Source organism: Siphateles boraxobius, unplaced genomic scaffold (assembly GCF_051911475.1).
Source record: "Siphateles boraxobius isolate OS27281-9 unplaced genomic scaffold, OSU_SipBor_1 19, whole genome shotgun sequence".
NCBI classification, from domain to species: Eukaryota; Metazoa; Chordata; class Actinopteri; order Cypriniformes; family Leuciscidae; genus Siphateles; species Siphateles boraxobius.
This window is the reverse complement of record NW_027508799.1, coordinates 609,833-623,287: the sequence shown is the minus strand read 5'-3', so window position 1 is coordinate 623,287 and position 13,455 is coordinate 609,833. Positions and strand designations below refer to the sequence as shown.

The following is a 13,455-nucleotide window of genomic DNA, read 5'->3' as shown; positions in this document are numbered from 1 at the left end:
AGGTCCCACCGAGATTTGAACTCAGATCGCTGGATTCAGAGCCCAGAGTGCTAACCATTACACCATGGAACCTTGGCGTGTGTCAACTTTTCCCATGAGCAGCAGAGATTTAAGTCATTGAGTCCAGAAGCACGATAGCAAGGATTTAAGTCATTGAGTCCAGAAGCACGATAGCAAGGAGCACATGAAGCCTTTGCTTTTTAAGCCCATGTTTCCCCAATTCCGACTCGGTTTGAGAGTGCCAATTTCACCGCCACGTCAGCAGTTGTGCATCACCTCTGTTTTTTCCCTCCCTTCCGCAAAGAACCTAAAAAGGTTCCACCGAGATTTGAACTCGGATCGCTGGATTCAAAGCGCAATTTTTTGATTAAATCTACAATTAAAAGGTAGCCAGTGCAAAGTTGCCAGCACAGAGGAAATGCGGCCTGTTTTTTTGTGGTCATTGGAAATCACGCTGCAGGACCTGCACACGTGCTAGGGATCGCGCCTCGTCTTTGTCTTTGAGAGCGATGGACACCTTCTCTCCGTCATCGAGGGGAATTTGCTCAAATGGTAGAGCGCTCGCTTAGCATGCGAGAGGTAGCGGGATCGATGCCTGCATTCTCCAGTGCTATCCATCCTTTTTACGCCCCCCTTCAAAGGGCACTACCTAGATGAGCTCTTGCGGCTCAGTGCTGCCGAAAATGTTTTTTCGAACGAGGTGCTCCACACATTCCTGGCAAATGCAGGTCCCACCGAGATTTGAACTCTGGATTCAAAGCCCAGAGTGCTAACCATTACACCATGGAACAAACACACCCTGCTGTCTGAGAGGCGGATAGCGATGAGGCTAGGTGGAATCAGGTGGATAAGAGCTGGCGTTTGGTCAATGGACCGCCTCGACTAAGAGAGGCAGACGTGGTTCCTCTGCCGAAACCCGGGATTGAACCAGGGACCTTTAGATCTTCAGTCTAACGCCCTTCCAACTGAGCTATTTCAGCCAGGTACTTGTGCGGTTTAGCCAGCAGCCATGTCTGGGAGACCGCCAGTCATTTTTGAGAAGAGCAGAGCGAAGGTCCCAGAGAGAAAATGAGTTGCCCGTACGGGGATCGAACCCTTGATCTTGTAAGCATGTATGATTAGTAGAGAGATGACATGATGATGAAAAGATTGAAGGAAGCAGTGAAAATCATCCTGTTTTTCATCCAAGCACCATTAGAAGAAATACAAGAAGAGAAAAAGATGGGATCAGCCAAGTGTGAAGTTAAGCAGACCAAACACTACAACAGCCACTTATTCCAAGGGGAGTGGGGGAAGTGTGAGATGACAAGAATGAGCTTTAGTCAGTGATTACGATAAAAAATTAAATAAAACCTTTTACATACACCTTTAAATTATCTTTTTTCCTTTGAGGATGTTCACTCAAAGAGTGAATGTAGATTGACACCTGAAAAGTGCCATTCCTCTGTGTTGTGAAATAAAATAATATGTCATTTAAAAAATACTGTTTTGTTTTATTTGTAATTGTTTGTAAAATATTGTTTAAGATTTACATACCTTGAGGAAGTTGTTCCTCAGCTTGCGAGGCTACAGTTGCCATCTCCAGGTCATCTTCCTCCTCAAAAAAATCCGTAGCAGCAGAGTCTGTAAAATAACATAAAACACTAAGCACATGTCACCAACACACTTGTATGCGTTAAGTGATACTCACCACATGTAAAGAGCTGTCTCCGGGCTGCGGACTCAGACGCAGGATGTACACGTGGTCCTGCAGCTGTTGAACACGTATTTTCGTTAGACATATATACTGCATAATATATACTGTAATGATTTTAAAGCTTGCAAATCACTTACAGGGTTTGGCTGGAGACAAAATATTTTGTGCCAGCTGTGAAGCAAATAAATGCTTCCCCCGCGCCAACAGGGCCTTCACATTGGTCGCCAGCAGTGGCCTGTTCTTAGTGGCAGTAGGTGGAGGAGGAACAGTCACAGTGGCAGTGGGCACAGCAGCAGTGAGGACAGATGCAGTGGGCACAGAGGTGGTGGGCACGTGGGCTGGAGCCTGCCTCTTCAGCACGTATGCTTTGAAAAGGGCCATATTGGTGTTAGGCCTGGCCTTTGCCTTCTTCAGGTAGGTGATGAGAGCCTGGGCCTCCTTGCTTGGTTCCTCATACACCTCCTTCATTGACCTACCCTTAAAATCCCCAAACTCCACCATCAGACATCCAGAGTCTCCTGTCCTCTGGGCCTCCTGCAGCATGGCCTGTTTTATATGATACACCTCCACAGCCTCGCCTACCTCCCTGATCTGCGAGGTGTATCTGAGGAACAGGTGTTGGTTGTCAGACAGCGGGTTGTCCCTCTCCTCCTCCCCCAAAATGCTGCTGACCAGATAGCAGGCATACCACAGTGAGTTCTTCAGCAGCCACAGGAACCTCTGACCCTGGTGTTTCCCAAACTGGATCTTGCAGTGAGCCAGAACCAGGTACTGGTCTCCAGGATTCCCTCCATTCTGCCTCACAAAGGCAGTGGCCTCAGCCAGGACCTCCTCTTTACACCTGGCCCTCCCTGCCAACACGATCTTCCTCCTATTGGCCTCCTCAGTTGGCCCCATAAGGAGTCGACCCTCAGAGGTTCTTCGTAAAACCGGGTATGCATACATAATCTGAAAGGACACAGGCAGAAACAGAACGTTACATAGCTGTCATATTCCAACTGAAAGTATTTTACTACAGCATTTTTTTTATGTAATTAATTATTATAATATTATAATAATTAATGATTATTATTATTATGAGCATAAGCATTATTGTTTTTTATACAACTGTGAATCACTTTGAATTGCCTTTTGTACAAATTGTAAATAGTGTGATGAACTAATTAATAAGAAAATAAATAACACTTCTTGGTACAATCTTGCTGGTATCATTTCATGCTTAAATCGTTTTGTTTTGTTTAGCTTTTGTGGCAGAGATTACTAAGAAACACCAAATATAACATAAAGGCGTTTATGACAATTCATAATAATATGATCATCAAACAGATCTAAAACTTAAAATGGTATATCAAATCGTTTTGGTATATCTTTTATAACATAGTTGAGAATCATTTGTTGAAACAAAAAAACACTTGTTTTTGCCTATTCATGTCTTTTTAAATATGTATAACATAGTATTTAAAAAGATAACATAAATATGTATACTGGTGTATAACATAGTATAGTATAACATATATGAATTAAACTTTTTTTTTTAAAGGTTTTAGTAAAAATCTTCTTGTGCTCAAAATAATGTAATGAATGACACAAAAAATACTAAATTAACAACAACAAAAAAATGGTTTAAGGAGGATATAGCTTAATTAGCGGTCGGCTAATTATCTTGACAGTAGTGACAATTTTTTTTACTGTATATCATGGTAAAGTTGCAGGTTCACATGTACAGAAGAAAACGTGTGCTATTACACGCTAGCTGGCTTTATTGCCATGTTTAATTGTCTAAAAACAAACACTGTTTATGAATAAATAATGATCGATTATAGAGTCGTGAAGAATAGACTTACCTGTTGCAAAGATTGCAAAGATGACGATAATAACAGCGGTCGCCGATTGGTCAAAAGTAAGCCACAGGAGCAGAGCCAGGAGAGAAACGCGATTGGTCAAAAGTAAGCCACAGGAGAGAAAGGCGATTGGTCAAAAGTAAGCCACAGGAGAGAAACACGATTGGTCAAAAGTAAGCCACAGGAGAGAACAAGATTGGTCAAAAGTAAGCTACAGCAGAGAAACACAATTGGCTCACGTGGGCTTACTTTGGGCTTACTTTGGCTCAATCGGTAGGAAGCAGTAGGCGCAAGCGAGAGGTAGTGGGATCAATGCCTGCATTCTCCAGTGCTGTCCATCCTTTTTACGCCCCACTTCAAGGGGCACTACCTAGATGAGCTCTTGCGGCTCAGTGCTGCCGAAAAAGTTTTTTCGAACGAGGTACTGCACACATTCCTGGCAAAAGCAGGTCCCACCGAGATTTGAACTCGGATCGCTGGATTCAGAGCCCAGAGTGCTAACCATTCCACGATAGAACCTTGGCGTGTGTCAACTTTTCCCATGAGCAGCAGAGATTTAAGTCATTGAGTCCAGAAGCACGATAGCAAGGATTTAAGTCATTGAGTCCAGAAGCACGATAGCAAGGAGCAAATGAAGCCTTTGCTTTTTAAGCCCATGTTTCCCCAATTCCGACTCGGTTTGAGAGTGCCAATTTCACCGCCACGTCAGCAGTTGCGCATCACCTCTGTTTTTTCCCTCCCTTCCGCAAAGAACCTAAAAAGGTTCCACCGAGATTTGAACTCAGATTTCTGGATTCAAAGCCCAGAGTGCTAATCATTACACCATGGAACCAACACACTCTGCTAGCTGGCTGTCTGAGAGGCAGATAGCGATGAGGCTAGGTGGAATCAGGTAGACTAAAAGAGGCGGACGTGGTTCCTCTGCCGAAACCCGGTATTGAACCAGGGACCTTTAGATCTTCAGTCTAACGCTCTCCCAACTAAGCTATTTCGGCCAGATACTTGTATGGTTTAACCAGCAGGCATGTCTGGGAGACCGCCCGTCATTTTCGAGAAGAGCAGAGCGAAGGTCCCAGAGAGAAAATGAGTGGCCCGTACGGGGATGAAAACCCGCCACCTTGGCGTTATTAGCACCACGCTCTAAGCAACTGAGCTAACCGGCCTCTCTCTGACACATTTTATCCCCAATTTCTCACAAATATCCTGGTTTCCCTAATCAGGCTGAAGAGATTAAAAGCAAAGCCTAATAATGGGCTCGTCTGGGATTTGAGCCCGGGACCTCTCGCACCCTAAGCGAGAATCATACCCCTAGACCAACGAGCCGAAACATACATCCTCCCTGCTGCTGCCGGGCCGCAAACATTTCAGCTTCCATGGCTTAAAGCGCAATTTTTTGATTAAATCTACTATTAAAAGGTAGCCAGTGCAAAGTTTCCAGCACAGAGGAAATGCGGCCTCTTTTTTGTGGTCATTGGAAATCACGCTGCAGGACCTGCACACGAATAATGAGAAGCTTACTTACAGGAGCCTGGTCTGCAACACTGGACCCAGTTCATGTTGCAGGAGCAGAGGCAGCACTTGGCTGGACAGAAGGCTGTGGAGGAGACTGCAGAGGAGGCTGAGCAGGGCGCAGAGGAGGAGACTGCAGAGGGGCTGGGCAGGGCGCAGAGGAGGAGACTGCAGAGGAGGCTGGGCAGGCCGCAGAGGAGGAGACTGCAGAGGAGGCTGGGCAGGGCGCTGCAGTCCTGTGGGTGGCTGTAGTGAGGATGGTCCTGGTGCAGAGGGACAGGGGTTGAAGGCCTTGCTGGAAAGATTGGAGTTGCTCTTTCCAGTGGACAGGAAGCTCTGCAGGCGACTGGGACACCTGGCCAGGGGTCCACAATGCTGGAGGAGCAGGATAAGGGGCAGGAGCAGGGGCAGTAGCACGAGCCGGGGCAGGAGCAGGGCCTCTCGAGCCTGCAGTGGCTGGAGAAAAAAGAAAAAACTTACCCACTTACAGGGTTTGGCTGGAGACAAAATCTTTTGTGCCAGCTGTGAAGCAAATAAATGCTTCCCCCGCGCCAACAGGGCCTACACATTGGTCGCCAGCAGTGGCCTGTTCTTAGTGGCAGTAGGTGGAGGAGGAAAAGACACAGTGGCAGTGGGCACAGCATCAGTGAGGACAGATGCAGTGGGCACAGTGGTGGTGGGCACGTGGGCTGGAGTAATGTATATAATAATGTAATGAATGACACAAAAAAATACTAAATTAACAACAACAAAAAAATGGTTTAAGGAGGATATAGCTTAATTAGCGGTCGGCTAATTATCTTGACAGTAGTGGCATGTTTTTTACTGTATATCATGGTAAAGTTGCAGGTTCACATGTACAGAATAAAACGTGTGCTATTACACGCTAGCTAGCTTTATTGGCATGTTTAATTGTCCAAAAACAAACACTGTTTATGAATGAATAATGATCGATTATACAGTCGTGAAGAATAGACTTACCTGTTGCAAAGATTGCAAAGATGACGATAATAATAGCGGTCGCCGATTGGTCAAAAGTAAGCCACAGGAGCAGAGCCAGGAGAGAAACGCGATTGATCTAAAGTAAGCCACAGGAGAGAAAGGCGATTGGTCAAAAGTAAGCCACAGGAGAGAAAAACGATTGGTCAAAAGTAAGCCACAGGAGAGAACGCGATTGGTCAAAAGTAAGCCACAGCAGAGAAACACGATTGGCTCACGTGGGCTTACTTTGGGCTTACTATGGCTCAATCGGTAGGAAGCAGTAGGCGCAAGCGAGAGGTAGTGGGATCGATGCCTGCATTCTCCAGTGCTGTCCATCCTTTTTACGCCCCCCTTTCAAGGGGCACTACCTAGATGAGCTCTTACGGCTCAGTGCTGCCGAAAATGTTTTTTCGAACGAGGTACTGCACACATTCCTGGCAAATGCAGGTCCCACCGAGATTTGAACTCGGATCTACAATTAAAAGGTAGCCAGTGATCGCACCTCGTCTTTGTCTTTGAGAGCGATGGACACCTCCTCTCCATCATCGCGGGGAATTAGCTCAAATGGTAGAGCGCTCGCTTAGCATGCGAGAGGTAGCGGGATCGATGCCTGCATTCTCCAGTGCTGTCCTTCCTTTTTACGCCCCCTTTCAAGAGGCACTACCTAGATGAGCTCTTCCGGCTCAGTGCTGCCGAAAATGTTTTTTCGAACGAGGTACTGCACACATTCCTGGCAAAAGCAAGTCCCACCGAGATTTGAACTCGGATCGCTGGATTCAGAGCCAAGAGTGCAAACCATTACACCATGGAACCTTGGCGTGTGTCAACTTTTCCCATGAGCAGCAGAGATTTAAGTCATTGAGTCCAAAAGCACGATAGCAAGGAGCAAATGAAGCCTTTGCTTTTTAAGCCCATGTTTCCCCAATTCCGACTCTGTTTGAGATTGCCAATTTCACTGCCACGTCAGCAGTTGCGCATCACCTCTGCTTTTTCCCACCATTCCGCAAAGAACCTAAAAAGGTTCTACTGAGATTGGAACTTGGATCGCTGGATTCAAAGCCCAAAGTGCTAACCATTACACCATGGAACCAACACTTCCTGATAGCTGGCTGTCTGAGAGGCAGATAGCGATGAGGCTAGGTGGAATCAGGTAGACTAAAAGAGGCGGACGTGGTTCCTCTGCCGAAACCCGGGATATAAATATCCTGGTTGCCCTAATCAGGCTGAAGAGATTAAAAGCAAAGCCTAAATATGGGCTCATCCGGGATTTGAACCAGGGACCTCTCGCACCCTAAGCGAGAATCATACCCCTATACCAATGAGCCGAAACATACATCCTCCCTGCTGCTGCCGAGCCGCAAACATTTCAGCTTGCATGGCTTAAAGCGCAATTTTTTGATTAAATCTACAATTAAAAGGTAGCCAGTGCAAAGTTTCCAGCACAGAGGAAATGCGGCCTCTTTTTTTGTGGTCATTGGAAATCACGCTGCAGCACCTGCACACGAATAATGAGAAGCTTACTTACAGGAGCCTGGTCTGCAACACTGGACCCAGTTGATGTTGCAGGAGCAGAGGCAGCACTTGGCTGGACAGAAGGCTGTGGAGGAGACTGCAGAGGAGGCTGAACAGGGCGCAGAGGAGGAGACTGCAGAGGAGGCTGGGCAGGGCGCAGAGGAGGAGACTGCAGAGGAGGCTGGGCAGGGCGCAGAGGAGGAGACTGCAGAGGAGGCTGGGCAGGGCGCTGCAGTCCTGTGGGTGGCTGTAGTGAGGATGGTCCTGGTGCAGAGGGACAGGGGTTGAAGGCCTTGCTGGAAAGATGGGAGTTGCTCTTTCCAGTGGACAGGAAGCTCTGCAGGCGACTGGGACACCTGGCCAGGGGTCCACAATGCTGGAGGAGCAGGATAAGGGTCAGGAGCAGGGGCAGTAGCACGAGCCGGGGCAGGAGGAGGGCCTCTCGAGCCTGCAGTGGCTGGAGAAAAAAGAAAAAACTTACCCACTTACAGGGTTTGGCTGGAGACAAAATCTTTTGTGCCAGCTGTGAAGCAAATAAATGCTTCCCCCGCGCCAACAGGGCCTTCACATTGGTCGCCAGCAGTGGGCTGTTCTTAGTGGCAGTAGGTGGAGGAGGAACAGACACAGTGGCAGTGGGCACAGCAGCAGTGAGGACAGATGCAGTGGGCACAGTGGCGGTGGGCACGTGGGCTGGAGCCTGCCTCTTCAGCACGTATGCTTTGAAAAGGGCCATATTGGTGTTAGGCCCGGCCTTTGCCTTCTTCAGGTAGGTGATGAGAGCCTGGGCCTCCTTGCTTGGGTCCTCATACACCTCCTTTATTGACCTACCCTTAAAATCCCCAAACTCCACCATCAGACACCAAGAGTCTCCTGTCCTGTGGGCATCCTGCAGCATGGCCTGTTTTTTTCTGATACACCTCTACAGCCTCGCCTACCTCCCTGATCTGCGAGGTGTATCTGAGGAACAGGTGTTTGTTGTCCGACAGCGGGTTGTCCCTCTCCTCCTCCCCCAAAATGCTGCTGACCAGATAGCAGGCATACCACCGTGAGTTCTTCAGCAGCCTGAGGAACCTCTGACCCTGGTGTTTCCCAAACTGGATCTTGCAGTGAGCCAGAACCAGGAACTGGTCTCCAGGATTCCCTCCATTCTGCCTCACAAAGGCAGTGGCCTCAGCCAAGACCTCCTCTTTACACCTGGCCCTCCCTGCCAACACGATCTTCCTCCTATTTGCCTCCTCAGTTGGCCCCATAAGGAGTCGACCCTCAGAGGTTCTTCGTAAAACCGGGTATGCATACATAATCTGAAAGGACACAGGCATAAACAGAACGTTACATAGCTGTCATATTCCAACTGAAAGTATTTTACTACAGCATTTTTTTTATGTAAGTAATTATTATAATATTATAATAATTAATGATTATTATTATTATGAGCATAAGCATTATTGTTTTTTATACAACTGTGAATCACTTTGAATTGCCTTGTGTACAAATTGTAAATAGTGTGATGAACTAATTAATAAGAAAATAAATTACACTTCTTGGTACAATCTTGCTGGTATCATGCCATGCTTAAATCGTTTTGTTTTGTTTAGCTTTTGTGGCAGAGATTACTAAGAAACACCAAATATAACATAAAGGCGTTTATGACAATTCATAATAATATGATCATCAAACAGATCTAAAACTTAAAATGGTATATCAAATCGTTTTGGTATATCTTTTATAACATAGTTGAGAATCATTTGTTGAAACAAAAAAACACTTGTTTTTGCCTATTCATGTCTTTTTAAATATGTATAACATAGTATTTAAAAAGATAACATAAATATGTATACTGGTGTATAACATAGTATAGTATAACATATATGAATTAAACTTTTTTTTTTAAAGGTTTTAGTAAAAATTTTCTTGTGCTCAAAATAATGTAATGAATGACACAAAAAATACTAAATTAACTACAACAAAAAAATGGTTTAAGGAGGATATAGCTTAATTAGTGGTCGGCTAATTATCTTGACAGTAGTGACAATTTTTTTTACTGTATATCATGGTAAACTTGCAGGTTCACATGTACAGAAGAAAACGTGTGCTTTTACACGCTAGCTGGCTTTATTGCCATGTTTAATTGTCTAAAAACAAACACTGTTTATGAATAAATAATGATCGATTATAGAGTCGTGAAGAATAGACTTACCTGTTGCAAAGATTGCAAAGATGACGATAATAACAGCGGTCGCCGATTGGTCAAAAGTAAACCACAGGAGCAGAGCCAGGAGAGAAACGCGATTGGTCAAAAGTAAGCCACAGGAGAGAAAGGCGATTGGTCAAAAGTAAGCCACAGCAGAGAAACACGATTGGCTCACGTGGGCTTACTTTGGGCTTACTTTGGCTCAATCGGTAGGAAGCAGTAGGCGCAAGCGAGAGGTAGTGGGATCGATGCCTGCATTCTCCAGTGCTGTCCATCCTTTTTACGCCCCACTTCAAGGGGCACTACCTAGATGAGCTCTTGCGGCTCAGTGCTGCCGAAAAAGTTTTTTCGAACGAGGTACTGCACACATTCCTGGCAAAAGCAGGTCCCACCGAGATTTGAACTCGGATCGCTGGATTCAGAGCCCAGAGTGCTAACCATTACACGATGGAACCTTGGCGTGTGTCAACTTTTCCCATGAGCAGCAGAGATTTAAGTCATTGAGTCCAGAAGCACGATAGCAAGGATTTAAGTCATTGAGTCCAGAAGCACGATAGCAAGGAGCAAATGAAGCCTTTGCTTTTTAAGCCCATGTTTCCCCAATTCCGACTCGGTTTGAGAGTGCCAATTTCACCGCCACGTCAGCAGTTGCGCATCACCTCTGTTTCTTCCCTCCCTTCCGCAAAGAACCTAAAAAGATTCCACCGAGATTTGAACTCAGACTTCTGGATTCAAAGCCCAGAGTGCTAATCATTACACCATGGAACCAACACACTCTGCTAGCTGGCTGTCTGAGAGGCAGATAGCGATGAGGCTAGGTGGAATCAGGTAGACTAAAAGAGGCGGACATGGTTCCTCTGCCGAAACCCGGTATTGAACCAGGGACCTTTAGATCTTCAGTCTAACACTCTCCCAACTGAGCTATTTCGGCCAGATACTTGTATGGTTTAGCCAGAAGGGATGTCTGGGAGACCGCCCGTCATTTTCGAGAAGAGCAGAGCGAAGGTCCCAGAGAGAAAATGAGTGGCCCGTACGGGGATGAAAACCCGCCACCTTGGCGTTATTAGCACCACGCTCTAAGCAACTGAGCTAACCGGCCTCTCTCTGGCACATTTTATCCCCAATTTCTCACAAATATCCTGGTTGCCCTAATCAGGCTGAAGAGATTAAAAGCAAAGCCTAATAATGGGCTCGTCTGGGATTTGAGCCCGGGACCTCTCGCACCCTAAGCGAGAATCATACCCCTAGACCAACGAGCCGAAACATACATCCTCCCTGCTGCTGCCGGGCCGCAAACATTTCAGCTTCCATGGCTTAAAGCGCAATTTTTTGATTAAATCTACTATTAAAAGGTAGCCAGTGCAAAGTTTCCAGCACAGAGGAAATGCGGCATCTTTTTTTGTGGTCATTGGAAATCACGCTGCAGGACCTGCACACGAATAATGAGAAGCTTACTTACAGGAGCCTGGTCTGCAACACTGGACCCAGTTGATGTTGCAGGAGCAGAGGCAGCACTTGGCTGGACAGAAGGCTGTGGAGGAGACTGCAGAGGAGGCTGAGCAGGGCGCAGAGGAGGAGACTGCAGAGGGGCTGGGCAGGGCGCAGAGGAGGAGACTGCAGAGGAGGCTGGGCAGGCCGCAGAGGAGGAGACTGCAGAGGAGGCTGGGCAGGGCGCTGCAGTCCTGTGGGTGGCTGTAGTGAGGATGGTCCTGGTGCAGAGGGACAGGGGTTGAAGGCCTTGCTGGAAAGATTGGAGTTGCTCTTTCCAGTGGACAGGAAGCTCTGCAGGCGACTGGGACACCTGGCCAGGGGTCCACAATGCTGGAGGAGCAGGATAAGGGGCAGGAGCAGGGGCAGTAGCACGAGCCGGGGCAGGAGCAGGGCCTCTCGAGCCTGCAGTGGCTGGAGCGTAAAAAAACACAACGAAATTATCTTATTGTTTTAGACTTTCACTGCATGACTTTCTCAGCTCTGCTGGACAGCTACTGCGATTACAAGGTTTACTGCAAAGCATGTACGATTAGTAGAGAGATGACATGATGATGAAAAGATGGAAGGAAGCAGTGAAAATCATCCTGTTTTTCATCCAAGCACCATTAGAAGAAATACAAGAAGAAAAAAAGATGGGATCAGCCAAGTGTGAAGCGAAGCAGACCAAACACTACAACAGCCACTTATTCCAAGGGGAGTGGGGGAAGTGTGAGATGACAAGAATGAGCTTTAGTCAGTGATTACGATAAAAAATGAAATAAAACCTTTTACATACACCTTTAAATTATCTTTTTTCCTTTGAGGATGTTCACTCAAAGAGTGAATGTAGATTGACACCTGAGAAGTGCCATTCCTCTGTGTTGTGAAATAAAATAATATGTCATTTAAAAAATACTGTTTTGTTTTATTTGTAATTGTTTGTAAAATATTGTTTAAGATTTACATACCTTGAGGAAGTTGTTCCTCAGCTTGCGAGGCTACAGTTGCCATCTCCAGGTCATCTTCCTCCTCAAAAAAATCCGTAGCAGCAGAGTCTGTAAAATAACATAAAACACTAAGCACATGTCACCAACACACTTGTATGCGTTAAGTGATACTCACCACATGTAAAGAGCTGTCTCCGGACTGCGGACTCAGACACAGGTGGTACACGTGGTCCTGCAGCTGTTGAACACGTATTTTCGTTAGACATATATACTGCATAATATATACTGTAATTATTTTAAAGCTTGCAAATCACTTACAGGGTTTGGCTGGAGACAAAATCTTTTGTGCCAGCTGTGAAGCAGATAAATGCTTCCCCCACGCCAACAGGGCCTTCACATTGGTCGCCAGCAGTGGCCTGTTCTTAGTGGCAGTAGGTGGAGGAGGAACAGACACAGTGGCAGTGGGCACAGCAGCAGTGAGGACAGATGCAGTGGGCACAGTGGTGGTGGGCACGTGGGCTGGAGCCTGCCTCTTCAGCACGTATGCTTTGAAAAGGGCCATATTGGTGTTAGGCCCGGCCTTTGCCTTCTTCAGGTAGGTGATGATAATAGCCTGGGCCTCCTTGCTTGGGTCCTCATACACCTCCTTCATTGACCTACCCTTAAAATCCCCAAACTCCACCATCAGACATCCAGAGTCTCCTGTCCTCTGGGCCTCCTGCAGCATGGCCTGTTTTATATGACACACCTCCACAGCCTCGCCTACCTCCCTGATCTGCGAGGTGTATCTGAGGAACAGGTGTTTGTTGTCAGACAGCGGGTTGTCCCTCTCCTCCTCCCCCAAAATGCTGCTGACCAGATAGCAGGCATACCCCAGTGAGTTCTCCAGCAGCCACAGGAACCTCTGACCCTGGTGTTTCCCAAACTGGATCTTGCAGTGAGCCAGAACCAGGAACTGGTCTCCAGGATTCCCTCCATTCTGCCTCACAAAGGCAGTGGCCTCAGCCAGGACCTCCTCCTTACACCTGGCCCTCCCTGCCAACACGATCTTCCTCCTATTGGCCTCCTCAGTTGGCCCCATAAGGAGTCGACCCTCAGAGGTTCTTCGTAAAACCGGGTATGCATACATAATCTGAAAGGACACAGGCATAAACAGAACGTTACATAGCTGTCATATTCCAACTGAAAGTATTTTACTACAGCATTTATTTTTTATGTAATTAATTATTATAATATTATAATAATTAATGATTATTATTATTATGAGCATAAGCATTATTGTTTTTATACAACTGTGAATCACTTTGA

General features: G+C 46.5%; 5 non-coding genes across 5 annotated transcripts; all 5 read right to left on the bottom strand.

Moving 5' to 3' along the window:
* Positions 1 to 72, bottom strand: trnaq-cug (transfer RNA glutamine (anticodon CUG)). Its single transcript has one exon. It is a non-coding gene; the product is annotated as a tRNA-Gln (tRNA).
* An 835-nt stretch (positions 73 to 907) lies between these two features.
* trnaf-gaa (transfer RNA phenylalanine (anticodon GAA)) lies at positions 908 to 980 on the bottom strand. Its single transcript has one exon. It is a non-coding gene; the product is annotated as a tRNA-Phe (tRNA).
* A 3,479-nt stretch (positions 981 to 4,459) lies between these two features.
* On the bottom strand, positions 4,460 to 4,532 carry trnaf-gaa (transfer RNA phenylalanine (anticodon GAA)). Its single transcript has one exon. It is a non-coding gene; the product is annotated as a tRNA-Phe (tRNA).
* Positions 4,533 to 10,113: 5,581 nt separating this feature from the next.
* On the bottom strand, positions 10,114 to 10,185 carry trnaq-cug (transfer RNA glutamine (anticodon CUG)). Its single transcript has one exon. It is a non-coding gene; the product is annotated as a tRNA-Gln (tRNA).
* A 403-nt stretch (positions 10,186 to 10,588) lies between these two features.
* On the bottom strand, positions 10,589 to 10,661 carry trnaf-gaa (transfer RNA phenylalanine (anticodon GAA)). The gene has a single exon. It is a non-coding gene; the product is annotated as a tRNA-Phe (tRNA).
* Between the last annotated feature and the right edge of the window lie 2,794 nt (positions 10,662 to 13,455).